The 14,555-nt window shown below is 47.3% G+C and overlaps 1 protein-coding gene across 2 annotated transcripts in view; it reads left to right on the top strand.

The window, feature by feature from the left end:
• The window catches only part of TNPO1 (transportin 1), a 541,716-nt gene that overhangs the window by 51,610 nt on the left and 475,551 nt on the right, over nt 1-14,555 (top strand). The window lies entirely within an intron of this gene.

The following is a 14,555-nucleotide window of genomic DNA, read 5'->3' as shown; positions in this document are numbered from 1 at the left end:
TTAATCCGCAAACGAACCTTTTCCGGAGATGGGAGGGCGGTAGAACGAGAGGACATGATATGAGAGTGAAGGGGGGGCAGACTCAAGAAAAATGTCAGGAAGTATTTTTTTACGGAGAGAGTGGTACATACTTGGAATGCCCTCCCGCGGGAGGTGGTGGAGATGAAAACGGTAGCGGAATTCAAGCATGCGTGGGATAAACATAAAGGAATCCTGTGCAGAAGGAATGGATCCTCAGAAGCTTGGCCGAGATTGGGAGACGGGGCTAGTTCTGGGCAAGACTTCTACGGTCTGTGTCCTGAAAATGGCAGATACAAATCAAGGTAAGGTATACACAAGAAGTAGCACATATGAGTTTATCTTGTTGGGCAGAGTAGACGGACCGTGCAGGTCTTTTTCTGCCATCATCAACTATGTTACTATGTTAGGTGATTAGAATGATTAAGGGGCTGGAACTAATCTCATGGGGAAAGGCTAAAGAAGTTAATGCTCTTCTGAACTCTATAAAATTATGAACACAGAAATACAAATTGATAACGAGTAAGGGGGCACTCCATCAAGTTACATAGCACATTTAACTTTTATATTTATTGAAAAATTTCTCATTTTCAAGATAAAACACTTGAAATTGGAAATCGGTTGTCATGGCAAAACAAAAAAGTTTGAATTTGACATTAAGTCCATAATATGAGCTGGGCAAGAAATCAAACGATAATAAAATATATCAACTTACCAGAAGGAAAAGGACCTAGGGCTGGACATTTGAATTTATAATGTGAGGCCTCTCCCATCTAGACAGTTGCAGCTGGCCAGAATACCCCTCTTATTATGGTACTGAAAAAAACATTGTGGATTGTGCAGGTTCAAAGAAAACGAAAGATTAATCCTGATAACTTAATGACACAGGAAGTTTCAAAAGAAATAATGCTCCCAGGACCAAAACACTGGGACACATCAATAGAAACTATTTACAACGCTTTTGGGTAGCTTTTGCTACGCCAGGGAAAGCATTAATGTTCAAAGTACAAAAAGTGGAATTACAATTTCTAAAGTATAACCTTAATAATCTCTATCATAGTCCAAAGTCATTGTCACTAGAACAGTGGATGGAATAGCAGACCTTAAAAAATATATATATAAGAAATGCAGTTAAATCCAAACGATCCTGTGAAATAGGAGTTAGGATATCAGTACCCTCTCCTCCAGATTTCTTTTTATAAGATAGTAAATAGAAGACCCTGGAAACTGGTGATAAGGATTGAGCAGGTACTTTAAGTATTTCCATTATATATCATTTAAACTTCCTTATCAGCAGCAGATGAATCCATTACGAATGGGTTGTGTCCACCTACCAGCAGGGGGAGATAAAGAACACTGAAAACCATAGTACTTCTAGGACGGCTAGCTCCATCTGCCTCTCAGTATTTATCTCCCAGCAGGGTTGGATGCAGCTTGTTCAGCTCCTTCAAGATTCTGCCTGTCCCGTCCCGGGCCCTTACCTGTACTCCCACGGGGGAGAGCGATGGTCGGCGGGGCTCGCGGTGTCCAGGGCGGCGGAGACGAGCTGCCGATGGAGCCAGCACTGCCGCGGGTCGGCCCGAGGCCGGCGACCCGCTGGAGCGAACGCCGGCCTCGGAGAAGGGAACACGCCAGCCAAGATGGCGGCGCCGGCGTCGTCGTCTCCCTGGCCCAGAACGAACCAGCGAGGAAGCTCCGCCTACTCGCGCCGGATTGGCGCGTTGAAGTTGAGACTCAGCCTGCAAGGCAGGCTGGCCAATCCAGGCGCTCCTTGCCTGCCAGGGCCGGGGGGATTGGCTCCTCTTCCAGGGAAGGGATGGACTGGCGGGAGATTTAAACAACGGAACTGGAAGGGTCCAGTGCTTCCGTTTCAGATGTCAGAAGCCGACACAGTGGATCTCGGAGTGTTGCTCTTCGGAGACTGTGTTCATCTTCAGTGCTAGCCGTCCTTGCTAGCCGCCTTCAGAGACTGGGTCCATCTTCAGTGCTAGCCGTCCTTGCTAGCCGCCTTCAGAGACTGGGTCCATCTTCAGTGCTAGCCGTCCTTGCTAGCCGCCTTCAGAGAGACTGGGTCCATCTTCAGTGCTAGCCGTCCTTGCTAGCCGCCTTCAGAGACTGGGTCCATCTTCAGTGCTAGCCGTCCTTGCTAGCTACCTTCAGAGACTGGGTCCATCTTCAGTGCTAGCCGTCCTTGCTAGCCGCCTTCAGAGACTGAGTTGCTGACTACCAGCCAGGTCGGCCGTCACCCCGCGGTTCCAGCAGTCCTGCTGGCCGCCTGCAGCTGGGGGCTCAACCCTTGGTGAACGGCGGTCGCCGCGGGTGAAGATTCGGGGTGCGCGGCTGTCCTCTGAGGTCTTGCGGGGCCTCGGGGAACCTAAGGGCTCACCTACAGCAGAAACAGGACACTGCCTGGGGTGGCTCCTGTGCTTTTGCCAGTTGTAGCAGGGGTGTTGTTGCTAAGTGGAGCCCACTTTAAAGGCACATAGGTTCGCCCTTTCCCTGACTTTCTCACCCTCTTATGCCTCCGGAGTGCTTCTGTAGTTGTTTGCCTCCAATTTTCCTCACAGCGTAAAAAAAATAAAACGCGCTTTTCAGCACTATTTCTGAGGCTTTTCCTGACTGCGCGGTGTGACCAGAGCTCGTGGACTCGTCCTTGGCGGTAAGAGCGATACTCAGCTCCTCTGGGGAGGGCCCAAGGACGACGTTCCGATCAGTGTGATTTGGGCACGAAGCTGCCATTTTGAATTTTAGTCCGCCGTTTTTTGGCGATGGCTGCTGAGGGAGTTAAGTGCTGTTCCTGTTGTGGCAAGCGCAGATCAGCAGCGGGGCTCTGTAAAATGTGCTGTTTAGATGGTAGAGCCAGTACGAGCATGGCGAACGATGATTCTTCCCGCTCGATGGAGCTGGCAGCGGGCGCCATCTTGGAAGCGCCGCATGGCTCGACCCCCCCCCCCCCGCGGTTGCGGGAGGAGTCTGAGAGCAGAGGGGCACCTCGGGCCGAGGCTACCAGAGGAGTTCCATTCCCCGTGGCTCCTAATTCGGAGACGGGAGGTTAGGGCGAGTTTTTCCTCCCCTGAGTTTGTGCTTATTTGACATAAAGCCTTCATTCTGAAAAGAACTCTGCCGCAGGTGTCTGACACTGTGTTGTTACCTGGTCCCCCTCCTACTGATGATGGCCCGGGGCTGATGTTTGATGTGGATGCCCCTGGGTGTTGGATGCACGCTAAGCATAGACGGGTAAATTCCCCGTTGGAGAGTGGCGCAACCCCCCCCCCCCCCCCCCCCCCCGGTGGTCGGGCTGTGGGGATTCTGAGGGATCTGGCACGCCTTCGTGGCCTGAAGAGCCAGAGGAAGGTGCCAGTTTGGCACTGGATCTGGATGATCCCACTGTGGTTCGGATTTTCCACCGCGATGAGCTGCCAGCACTTATCTCTGATGCCTTACAGGCCCTCTCTATTGATGACCCTGTTCAAGGCGAGGCCTCCTCTGGCAATCCGAGAATGGTGGGTACTAAGAAGCCTGCTCGTGCCTTTCCTTTGCATCACTCCATCCAAGAGCTTATTTCTGCTCAGTGGGCTGACCCCGAGTGGCCCTTGAAAGTGGCCAGGGCGATGGGGCATCTTTATCCTCTGAGTGAGGAGCACTTGGCCCGTTTTGGGATGCCTAAAGTGGATGCCTTAGTCACGGCGGTGACAAAAAAGACCACCCTCCCAGTAGAAGGAGGGGTTGCCCTGAAGGACATTCAGGACTGGCGGCTGGAATCCGCTCTAAAACGGTCCTTTGAGATTTCGGGCCTAGCTTTAAGGGCGTCTGTTTGCAGTTCTTATGCAGCTCGAGCCTGCCTCTCTTCGTTACAACAGGCAGTGGAACAGCCCATGGATGGTGCAGAGTCCCTCGCTGAGGTTGCACCGCGCATGGAGTCGGCCTTGTCATTTTTAGCTGACTCCCTCTATGATCTGGTCAGAGCTTCGGCTAAACAGATGTCTGTGGCGGTGTCCGCCCACTGCCTTCTATGGCTAAGGCATTGGGCGGCTGACACGGCCTCTAAGCAAAGGCTGGTGAAGTTGACCTTTCGGGGCCTTCTGTTATTTGGAGAGGAGTTGGAGAAGATTGACCTGAAGGATGCTAAATCCCAGCGGTTACCTGAGGATAGGCTGTGGCCTTCTTCCAAGGGTCAAGTGGTTCCCTCCTCCTCCAGACCTCGCTTCCGTGAAGCTAGAAGGTATCGCCCGGGGTGCTCTGCTGGATTTACTCAGCATGCCCGCTTCCAGCAGAGGAACTCCTTTCGCTCGGACAAACGCTCCACAGCAGCAGGCTCTCAAGGCCAGGAGTTCAGGACTGTTCTCCACAATGATGGGACGCCGGTCCACTCCTCCTTTATAGCTGGAGGAGGGTGCCTTTCCCTCTTTCTCGAGGAGTGGACCAAGATTACCTCAGATCAGTGGGTCCTGGACCTGATCAGAGAAGGTTACCGATTTGGAATTCGGTGAGAGACATGTTTGTGGAGTCTCGGTGCGGCACTGCCGTCAAACGGTAGGCGGTAGAGGAGACCTTACAAGTCTTCTTGCACCTTGGAGCGGTGATCCCCGTGCCTCCTGCCGAACACGGCTGCGGTCGTTACTCCATTTATTTTGTGGTGCCGCGAAAAGGCGGGTCTTTTCGGCCCATTCTCGACTTAAAGAAAGTCAATGAGTCACTAAGAGTGCGGCATTTTCACATGTAAACCCTGCGCTCTGTCATTTCGGCGGTACAGCCAGGAAAATTCCTCACGTCTCTGGACCTAAAAGAAACTCACTTGCACAATCCTATATGGCCCCTGCACCACCGGTTCCTCTGGTTGGCTGTGTTGGGAAAACATTTCCAGTTTCGGGCCTTGCCTTTTGGCCTCGCCACAGCTCCCCGAATCTTTTCCAAGGTAATGGTGGTGGTAGTAGCTGCGTTTCTCAGGCGAGAGGGTATCCGGGTTCACCCGCTCATCAGAGCGGACTCTGCAGAAAAGAGTCGTCATGTAACAGCCAGATTGGTCTCAGTATTGCAGTCTCTGGGCTGGGTCGTCAGTATACCCAAAAGTCACCTGACCCCCTCTCAATCTCTAGAATATTTGGGGGTCCGGTTTGACACGGCCTCGGGGTTTGTCTTTCTCCCCGACCAAAGGCGGTGCAAGCTTCAGAATCAGGTCAGTCTGCTCCTGAGGATGCCTCGCCCGCGAGCTTGGGATGTTGTCCAGCTGTTGGGGTCGATGACGGCCGCCTTGGAAGTGGTGCCTTGGGCGAGAGAGCACATGAGACCTCTGCAGATTGCCCTGCTTCAACGAAGGTCTCCTATGTCCCAGGATTATCAACACAGACTCACGTGGCTCCCTGCGGTCCGACTCAGTATGGAGTGGTGGCTCTCAGACAGCATGCTGCGGCGAGGAATGCTGCTAGCGCTTCCCGATTGGTGCCTAGTCGTAACGGATGCCAGCCTAAAGGGCTGGGGAGCACATTGCCAGGGAAGCTATGCCCAGGGTCTGTGGACACCCGAGGAAACGGGGTGGTCGATCAATCGCGTGGAACTGAGAGCGATATTCCAGGCTCTTCTGACCTTTCACAATACTCTGGAGGGACTGGCTGTCAGAGTTCTGTCGGACAACACGACAACAGTGGCCTACATAAATCGACAAGGCGGCACTCAGTGTCAAACACTGGCCGCAGAGGCCGCTCAGATATGCCACTGGGCCGAGCTACATCTGCAGCTTCTGTCAGCAAGGTCAGAGCAATGCGCAAGCTGATTTTCTAAGCAGGTATCAAATCGACCCTGCGGAGTGGGAACTGGCAGACGAAGTGTTCCTTCAGATAGATCTGTGCCAAATGGGGAACACCCGTAGCGGATCTTATGGCCTCAAGCACAAATGCCAAAGTCCCGTCCTTTTTCAGCAGACGGGAGGGATCCTCGCTCGGTGGGGTTGGATGCCTTGGCTCAATCCTGGCCCCCGGGCCTCCTGTATGTTCCCTCCTTGACCCTTAATTGGACGGCGACTCCTGAGAATTCGGCTGCATCGAGGAGTGGTGATCCTCATTGCCCCGGATTGGCCCAGGCAGCCGTGGTATGCAGACCTCTAGTGGATTCTGGTGGAGGCTCCCCTTCCTTTGCCTCTGGTAGCGAACCTGTTGACGCAGGGTCCGATGACCATGGAGGATGCATGTCACTTTGGTCTTACGGCATGGCTATTGAGAGGGCGCAATTGAGAGAGAAGGGCTATTCTAACAAGGTCATCTCCACTCTTTTGTAGGCCCGCAAGCGTTCCACTTCCGTTGCCTATGCTCAGATCTGGCGCCACTTTGAGGCTTAGTGTGTTTCTAAAGCGATCACACCCATGTGGGCTTCTGTCTTGCCGATTTTTGACTTTTTGCAGGATGGTATACAAAAAGGCTTGGCCTATGATTTTCTGCATGTTCAAGTGGCAGCCTTGGCATGTTTTCGGGGGAAGGTCGCTGGCCTGTCCCTGGCTGCGCACCCAGACATTGCACGGTTTCTTAGAGGGGTGCTTCGGCTCTGACCTCCCGTGCGGGCCCCTTGTCCGGCTTGGAACCTGGGGCTAGTATTAAAGGCTCTTCAGTGTTCGCCCTTCGAGCCGCTGAGGCGAGCTTCGGAGAAGGATGTGACTCTAAAGACAGTCTTTTTGGTGGCAATTACATTGGCGAGACGGGTGTCTGAGCTCCAGGCGCTGTCCTGTCGAGGCCCATTTCTGCAATTCTCAGAGTCCGGAGTAACGGTACGTACAGTGGCTTCTTTCCTGCCTAAGGTGGTTTCAGCGTTTCACCTAAACCAGCCTATTTATCTGCCCTCCTTTACTAGGGAGGAGTTTCCGGAATCTTTTGGGCAGTTGCACCTTCTGGATGTGCGCAGGGCTCTGTTGCAGTATCTGCAGATGTCAAATGCTTTCAGGACCTCTGATCACCTTTTTGTATTGTTGTCAGGTCCTCGCAGAGGGTCTCCAGCGTCTAAAGCCACTATAGCCCGTTGTCTTAAGGAAGCCATTTTTTCTACATATCTGCTGTCTGGCCGGCCTCCGCCTGACGCCTTTAAGACACAATACACAAGAGCAATTTCTTCCTCTTGGGCTGAGACGGGAGCACTCACTCTTCAAGAGATACGTAGTGCAGCTACTTGGGCTTCTAAGCTCTCTCTTGCCCGTCATTACAGGCTGGACGTGGCTACCAGGAGGGACGCGCTTTTTGGAGCACAAGTGCTTGCGCGTGGTGTGGCTTGTTCCCGCCCTATCTAGGGATTGCTTTGATACATCCCATTCGTAATGGATTCATCTGCTGCTGATGGCAAGGAAGGGAAAATTAGGTTCTTACCTTGGTAATTTTCTTTCCTTTAGTCACAGCAGATGAATCCATGATCCCTCCCTGATTGACTCTGTTTTGTGTTCAGTTTTTCCTGCAGACATGTTCCCTCATTGGGAGAAGTTGAAAAACAGTCTTCAGGAGTTCTGTTCTACTACAGGAGGTTGAGTTTGTCCCTCCTTTGTGTTATTGCTCCTGTTCTGGGGCGTTCGTTCGCTGTGAGGAAAGTTCATGTTATGTTACTTTGCGGTTTAACACTGCTTTGGAAGCTTCAAAATACTGAGAGGCAGATGGAGCTAGCCATCCTAGAGGCACTATGGTTTTCAGTGTTCTCTATCTTCCCCTGCTGGTAGGTGGACACAACGCATTCGTAATGGATTTATCTGGCTGTGACTAAAGGAAAGAAAATTACCAAGGTAAGAACCTAATTTTCCCTTCTGTATGGAGGTGTTACCTAACAAATATTACACATGGTTATTTTTAAGTCCACAAATGTGGAGATGAAGTATCTAAATGGAGTTTGTCAGGAAGAGAGAGTAATTAGGAAAATACAGATTAGGTACGATGATCATTTGACTCCAGTGTTATGTTTCAAATTATTTTTATTGAAAAATATATAATCAGCCAGCAACTTTTAGTATCAATGAACTTTACAGGACTAGATAAACTTCTCTGTTTTCCCTCCCCCACCTTTTCCCCCAATACAAGATGCATTACTCAACTGTTAACAACCAATACCATTAGTCCTTTGATAGTAGTTACAAATTCAATAAATGTCCTCTAGCTGCGGGTGTAAGGGTCTCCCAAAAGGGGGACCATCTATGTTGAAAGTGCGAGACTCTGGCAGGGGTAGAGTTGCACACCTCCAGCCTTTTGAGTTCCATCAAGATTAGCATTTGACAACGCCAATGTGGGATATGAATAGTGAGCCACCCTGATAAAATTGTTTTCTTGGCAATGATTGTGGCCCACGCAACAAAAGTCTCTAAAACCTTGAGGTATAGGTGGCCCCAGTCGGGGCTGTCCAATTAGCAAGATTAGATCATAATACCACCTGGCTGATCAAATAGTTGAGATCAGTTTTAGAAGTTTTTTTCTAAAAAACTGATGTTCTCGGACAGTTCCAGAACATATGTCCCAAGTTTGCATCCTCTGTTCCACACTTCATACATGCTCCATCAGGTGACTCCCATATGAAAGGCTCGTCGTGGAGAAATATGCGTGCGCAAAGCAAACTTATATTGAAGTTCCCAGTGGGCCGTTGTTAATGCTTGTTCAGACCTAAGATGTGCTTTAAACATTGCTGTAGATAATGCAATACCCAGTTCTTCATTCCATACTCCATATCTTAGCAAGTCTAGGAAAGGCCAACTCAGGTGTCGTGTCTTTAATGTGCCTATGATGGAACGACAACAGCACTTTCTGTTGTGCACCCAGCGAAAACGCAGTGGCCAATTCCTCTTGTACATCCTCAGTTAAGGACTCCCAAGGCAGGCTGGCAATATAATGTTTCAATTGGTAATAATGGAAAAGGTCCGTCTGTAATAGAGAAAATTCTTTGCGAATCAGCAAATGATTTTATCCGGCCTTCCTCCGTTAAGGCATACCAAGTAAGCCAGGCCTTTTCAGCGCCATCTGTGAAATGCACAATATATTAATCCAAGAGGAAAGTCTGGATTGCCACAAATAAGTATGAATGGTGTAACCTTACATGAAAAATGGTGATGACGGCAGACCCAGCGCCAAACTGCTTCAGCTGTTGGGAGAATGAAGGTGGTGCGTAGCACTGGTGATACTCTTCCACCTGCCACATGCATCAAATAACTGAAGTGGGCATCCTGAGACAAATTAGTCTCAATCGAAGTAGTTGAAAAATCTTGTATAGAATGAAACCAATCGTTGATGTGCCTCATGCACTCGCAATGGTTAAGTGTCACAAGCTAAAGAGTCCTAAGCCTTCATATTCCACCGGTATATGCAAGATAAGAGAAAAGTAGTCTCGTTCTCCTCTCCCGCCAGAGAGATCTTTGTAGTATGGGTCATTCCATGTCAAGTGGTCTGATTTCAGAGAAGTGCCCTGCTCGACCATCATGGATTTCGATGAAATTTTCTGTGAACATTCATACATGTCCCCAATCAACATTAGTAAAGTTTTACGTTCGCCGATGCAATACTTGCTGAGATATAGTAATCTGTTTGACCCCATACTGCAGCCTTCTATGGTATGACTCCGAGATTTCGGCAACTTTGAGACACTGTATCTCCGGCAGTATTTTGTTGAGAGAAACAAAACTTGGCCATCTTGTACAACGTTTTGCACGCTATTAAACAAAATAAAAAAATCTTCATGAGCAATTTCCATGAAGAAAACTTGGAGCAAACTTGGTCTGAAAAATTTGTGGCACGAAAAAATTGTAAAGTTTGGCTTTTTATATCTCTGGAATTAAAGGTGTGATAATGTGAAACTTTGCACACAACAACTTATCAGCACAAGGTTTTTGAATATAAAATTTCATTCTCTTAATGTTTGTCATTAGTTCACAAATTGAGTGTAAATTTGATGATTTTTGCAAAAACGCCAAAAATAGGGTATTTTTAGCCCACTTTTACAAAAAAAGACCTTCTGGAAACTCTTTTTAATCATTTTCATTAGAGCATGTTTCAAACCCCTTAAAAAAGTAGGGTTGGGACTTCCATTTCAAATTCCTCAGCCACAAAAAGTGCTGACGGATTATCTTAGTTCAAACAGACAATCAGGTTGTGATGTATTACTCCAACAAGCAGGGGGACACCGGATCTCACCCTCTGTGTCAGGAAGCAGTCCAGATGTGGCTTTGGGCACTCCTTCACGGCATGTTTCTTCAAGCCATTTATCTGGCAGGCGTAAACACTGGCCTGGCTGACAGACTGAGCAGGATAATGCAACCTCCCTCGGTGGAACTTTTTGCCACTCATCTCAAACACAAGGTCCCATGGTTCTTCCAGGCGTCAGGCCCATGACAGACTAACATCAGATGCCTTCCTTCTTCATTGGGGGACAGGCCCTCCTGTATTTGTATCCTTCCATACCTGTAGTGGGAAAGACTTTGTTGAAACTCGAGCAAGACACAGTCCACCCAGTTGTTTTTCTTTTGATCCCAACAGGAGGGGAGTGGTCATCAGTAAATGCACCATTTCCATTTGGTTAGCATATTGCATTTCCTTTGCTTATGCCCAAGTTGGGCTGACTCTGGAGGGTCATGTCACGGCTCTTAATGTCAGGGCCATGACTTTGTCGGTGGCTCACTTAGCCTCCAATGAAGAGATTTGGGTGAGCCTGGATGCTAGGGATTCTCCACTTGTGAGTATAATTAAGCCTGCTAGTCCTTGGAGAAAGAGTAGATACTTACCTGTAGCAGGTATTCTCCGAGGACAGCAGGCTTATTATTCTCACTATCCCGTCCACCTCTCCTTGGAGGTGCTGTTTTTCCCCCCTCTTTTCTTATGCTGTTGAATTAAACTGAGGAGGGTCATGCGATGGGTGGGAAGGTCCTCCGCACATGTGTGGTGGAACGCAGCACACGCGTCAAAAAGCTTTATCAACTTTTTGCTATCCATTATTCTGGTTCCCGGGCCAACACAGATTGTGGACCCACTTGTGAGGATATGAAGCTTGCTGTCCTCGGAGAATACCTGATACAGGTAAGTATCTATTCTTTCCTGACTTTGGGGGCATTGCCCCCTTTCTGGTCAGAGCGTTGTTCTGTCCCTGTCTGGGGCGTGGTTCCATCTTGAGTTGTGCTGCCTGGTTCAGCTACTGGCCCGGCACCGGGCTTCTGTCTCGGAACTCGAGCGTGGCTAGGTTCCAGCATTTTTTGGCGGACTTCTGTCTTTGATTGGCACGCATGACTCTCGTTTTCCGGTGAGTGGCCCCCTCCTTTGTGTGCGGGCAGTTCCTGCCTTCAGGGAGTCGATGTTCCTCATTTTCAGATGATATCGAAAGTCCCCTAGGTGTTTCCTAGTTGGCTCTGTTTCTCTCTGACTATGGAATCTTGCCTCGGAAGGGGTAGTTAGTGGTTTTTTTTGTTTTTTGTCTTGTCTAAGGCTGCCATGTGTGTCTATCACTGGGTGCTAATTTCCTTCCCTTGATTCATGCTAGATGAGTTCAGGACTTGGGGAAGACACAGGCTGTTGAGGTTATTCCCCAAGGTTAAATTTCATTTTGATGGGAACTTGAGCTGTGTTTTATCCTTACAGACTTCAGGAGCTTGGTTCTCCTCTTGTGGTGTTTGGTCTTTGTGTTTCTCTTGTTTTCATTCATAGCTTTAATACTATATTGGAAAACCCCAGGCCTGCACTGCTCCTTAAACATGTGATGTCATTGGAAATACTGTTTTCTGCTGGTTGGGTATTATAATACATCAGTCTGGACTGCGCTAGCAGGAGTCAAGGAAAGAAAATTGATAGGTAAGGGCAAACTTCATCTTGGTCATCTCTAGCAGTCTGATGCCCAAGACTAGGTGGTTGCTAAGGCAGACAAATCCAGTGAAAAAATTGGGTAGTTCTGTTGCAGATGAAGAATATTGCTTGGGGAAGAGGAATCCAGAAGGGCTAGTTTGGTTTAATGCAGTAGTTTGGTTTAGTGGCAGTGTGTTGTGCATTTCCATTCAAAAGATTCCTACTTTGATTCTAGGATTGGGTCTTCTGCACACTAGTCAGCTGGGGAAAATGTGAAGACAGAATTTGCAGCCCCTTGAGGTGGGGTTGGATGTTACTGTCATTTTTTCTGTAGTGGTTGAACTGAGTGGCTGAAATGCAGAAGAAACACTACTACATGGCTTTTGGTTTCAGGACTGTTGCTTCAAGGGGAAAAAATCTACAGGTAACTGCAAATGAGGGTTCCTAGTGCTAAAAGTGGTAAGTTGCACTCCGGTTTAATTTAGATGGAAGTTAGTTGGAAAACTGGAAATACATAAAGGTAGAGAATGATTAGTTCACATCAATCCAGATGAATGCAAGTATTTCTTCTAGAAGTATTTACACAAGTGGCAAACCACTTTTTACATCTTTCTTTCCTGAAGACTTATCCTGTATTTATTTATTTTTATTTATTTGTAGCATTTGTATCCCACATTTTCCCACCAATTTGCAGGCTCAATGTGGCTTACACTATGCTGTAATGGCGATGGCCATTACCGGGTTGAGGATTACAGATGGTATTACATTAAGAGGCTCATTTTCAAAGCACTTAGCCTCCCAAAGTTCCATAGAAACCTATGGAACTTAGCCTCCCAAAGTGCTTTGAAAATATGCCTCTAAGGCACTTATATACATGGTAAAGTTAAGTACATTATGGTATAACGTATAGGTTCCTGAATGATAGAGTGATTTACAACATAGATTGGATAATCAACTATAAAGAGTTCATTTCCAGCATGGGGAATAAAGTGGTAGTCCATATAGCGTGCTTTCGTTAATAGCAATGAGGTTAACTAGTAGAGTGGAGAGAGTTTGGTTTTGTCTAGGTGTTGTAGAGTCAGTTTCGTATTTAGGATGGTCGTTTAGGTATGCCTTCTTGAATAGGTCAGTTTTCAGTAGCTTACGGAAGATTGTTAGGTCGTGCGTTCTTAATGTATTCATATCCTAAATCCAAGACATTGCTAAGATCTTAATCTTCTGGATTCTAACCATGTTCTCTGTTACAAACTTCACAAAATCTTAATTAAATGATGGCAGCTTGCCTTCGCTAAGAAGGTAAGCACCAAAGAGAAGAAACTGTACTATAAATAGGTAATACATACATTTCAAATACTGAGATTAGTTCTGATGTCATGATGTGAGTTTTAACTGTCTTTGCTGTCTTTAGAAGTCTGGTCAGGCGGTGATTGGGTGGATTGTCTGAAATTGTATTTTGGGAAGGCAGTGGACTTGCCCATTGCCATACTTAGGTTGCAGTATGGTCTTGCAAGTATGAATTGGATGTGCACAACTTATCCTTTGATGGACAAGATGACTCTTGCATGATATTGTTGCATATCTAAGTATTGATAATGAGTTGGAACTTCATCTACAGTTATGGATTGTAAATGGTGGTTTTGCAGCCTGGAACATTGGTATAGTGATGGTAATTTCAAATGGCTTGATCTTACCAGTGGAGTGAAGGAGTGGCCTAGTGGTTAGAGCACTGGTCTTGCAATCCAGATGTGGCCGCTTCAAATCCCACTGCTGCTCCTTGTGATCTTGGGCAAGTCACTTAACCCTCCATTGCCTCAGGTAGAAACTTACATTGTGAGCCTCCTGGGACAGAGTACCTGAATGTAACTCACCTTGAGCAATTACTGAAAAAGGTGTGAGCAAAATCTAAATAAATATGAAAGCTATGTAATAGTGACTGTAAACAGGAAGCAATACTGATTTGCCAGGTTTAACTTTATGCACAGATTTGGGATAAGTTTTGTTTTTTTCCACTGACCCCACCACAGCTATTAGGTAACATATAATGTGCAGCAGCAGTCAGCTATTTGGCTATTAATAAACAAAGGCTTCAGCAGAGATGTCTTCTCCCTGTATGTGCCCTTTGAGGGAGTGTATTAGAATGAGAGTGTATTATTGCCATCTGCTGGTTTGGGGTTATAATGGGAGATTGCTCCCCACCCCTCCAAATCAACGGGACATATGCTTGCAGGGTTTAGCTGCATCAGTGTGGAGCAGCATAGTTTACATGTTGAGTCCAAGACTGCCTTATAACTGGACTAGAGGTTTAAGGCAGACAAATTCAATGAAGAAATTAGACCTTATGGGGCTGAATAAAGTGGTACTGGTTTAATTAAAGTATCGATGTAAGACATGGCTCAAGTGAGATCCATGTTCATCTATAGTTGAGGATACCTGCTCCATCTTTGGAATTCTGTTAATTTGAATTTGATACATAAGATCCTCACCCTTAATTTCAATATTTGTGTGTAGTGGACTTGATATCCTTGCTGTAATCTAATGTTAATGATAGACTTGCATTTGGAATTCTGTATTGAGGACCAAGTTATGTTTTTTATCTTGAGGTCGGTCGCGTTGACCTGTGTAATGCACTTTTTTGCCTACCTGATAAAACTTTGCCACTCTCAGAAATGATACAGATTGCTGTACTTTAACTTGTGATTTGCTGGATACAGTTCGTTGCTGCTACTTGTTTTGCTAGTCATTGATATCACTTGAATGCTTTTCATGCTG

This window comes from Microcaecilia unicolor, chromosome 2 (genome assembly GCF_901765095.1).
Source record: "Microcaecilia unicolor chromosome 2, aMicUni1.1, whole genome shotgun sequence".
In the NCBI taxonomy this organism is placed as follows: Eukaryota; Metazoa; Chordata; class Amphibia; order Gymnophiona; family Siphonopidae; genus Microcaecilia; species Microcaecilia unicolor.
Note: the sequence above shows the minus strand (reverse complement) of the source record. Positions and strands in the feature narration are given on the sequence as shown.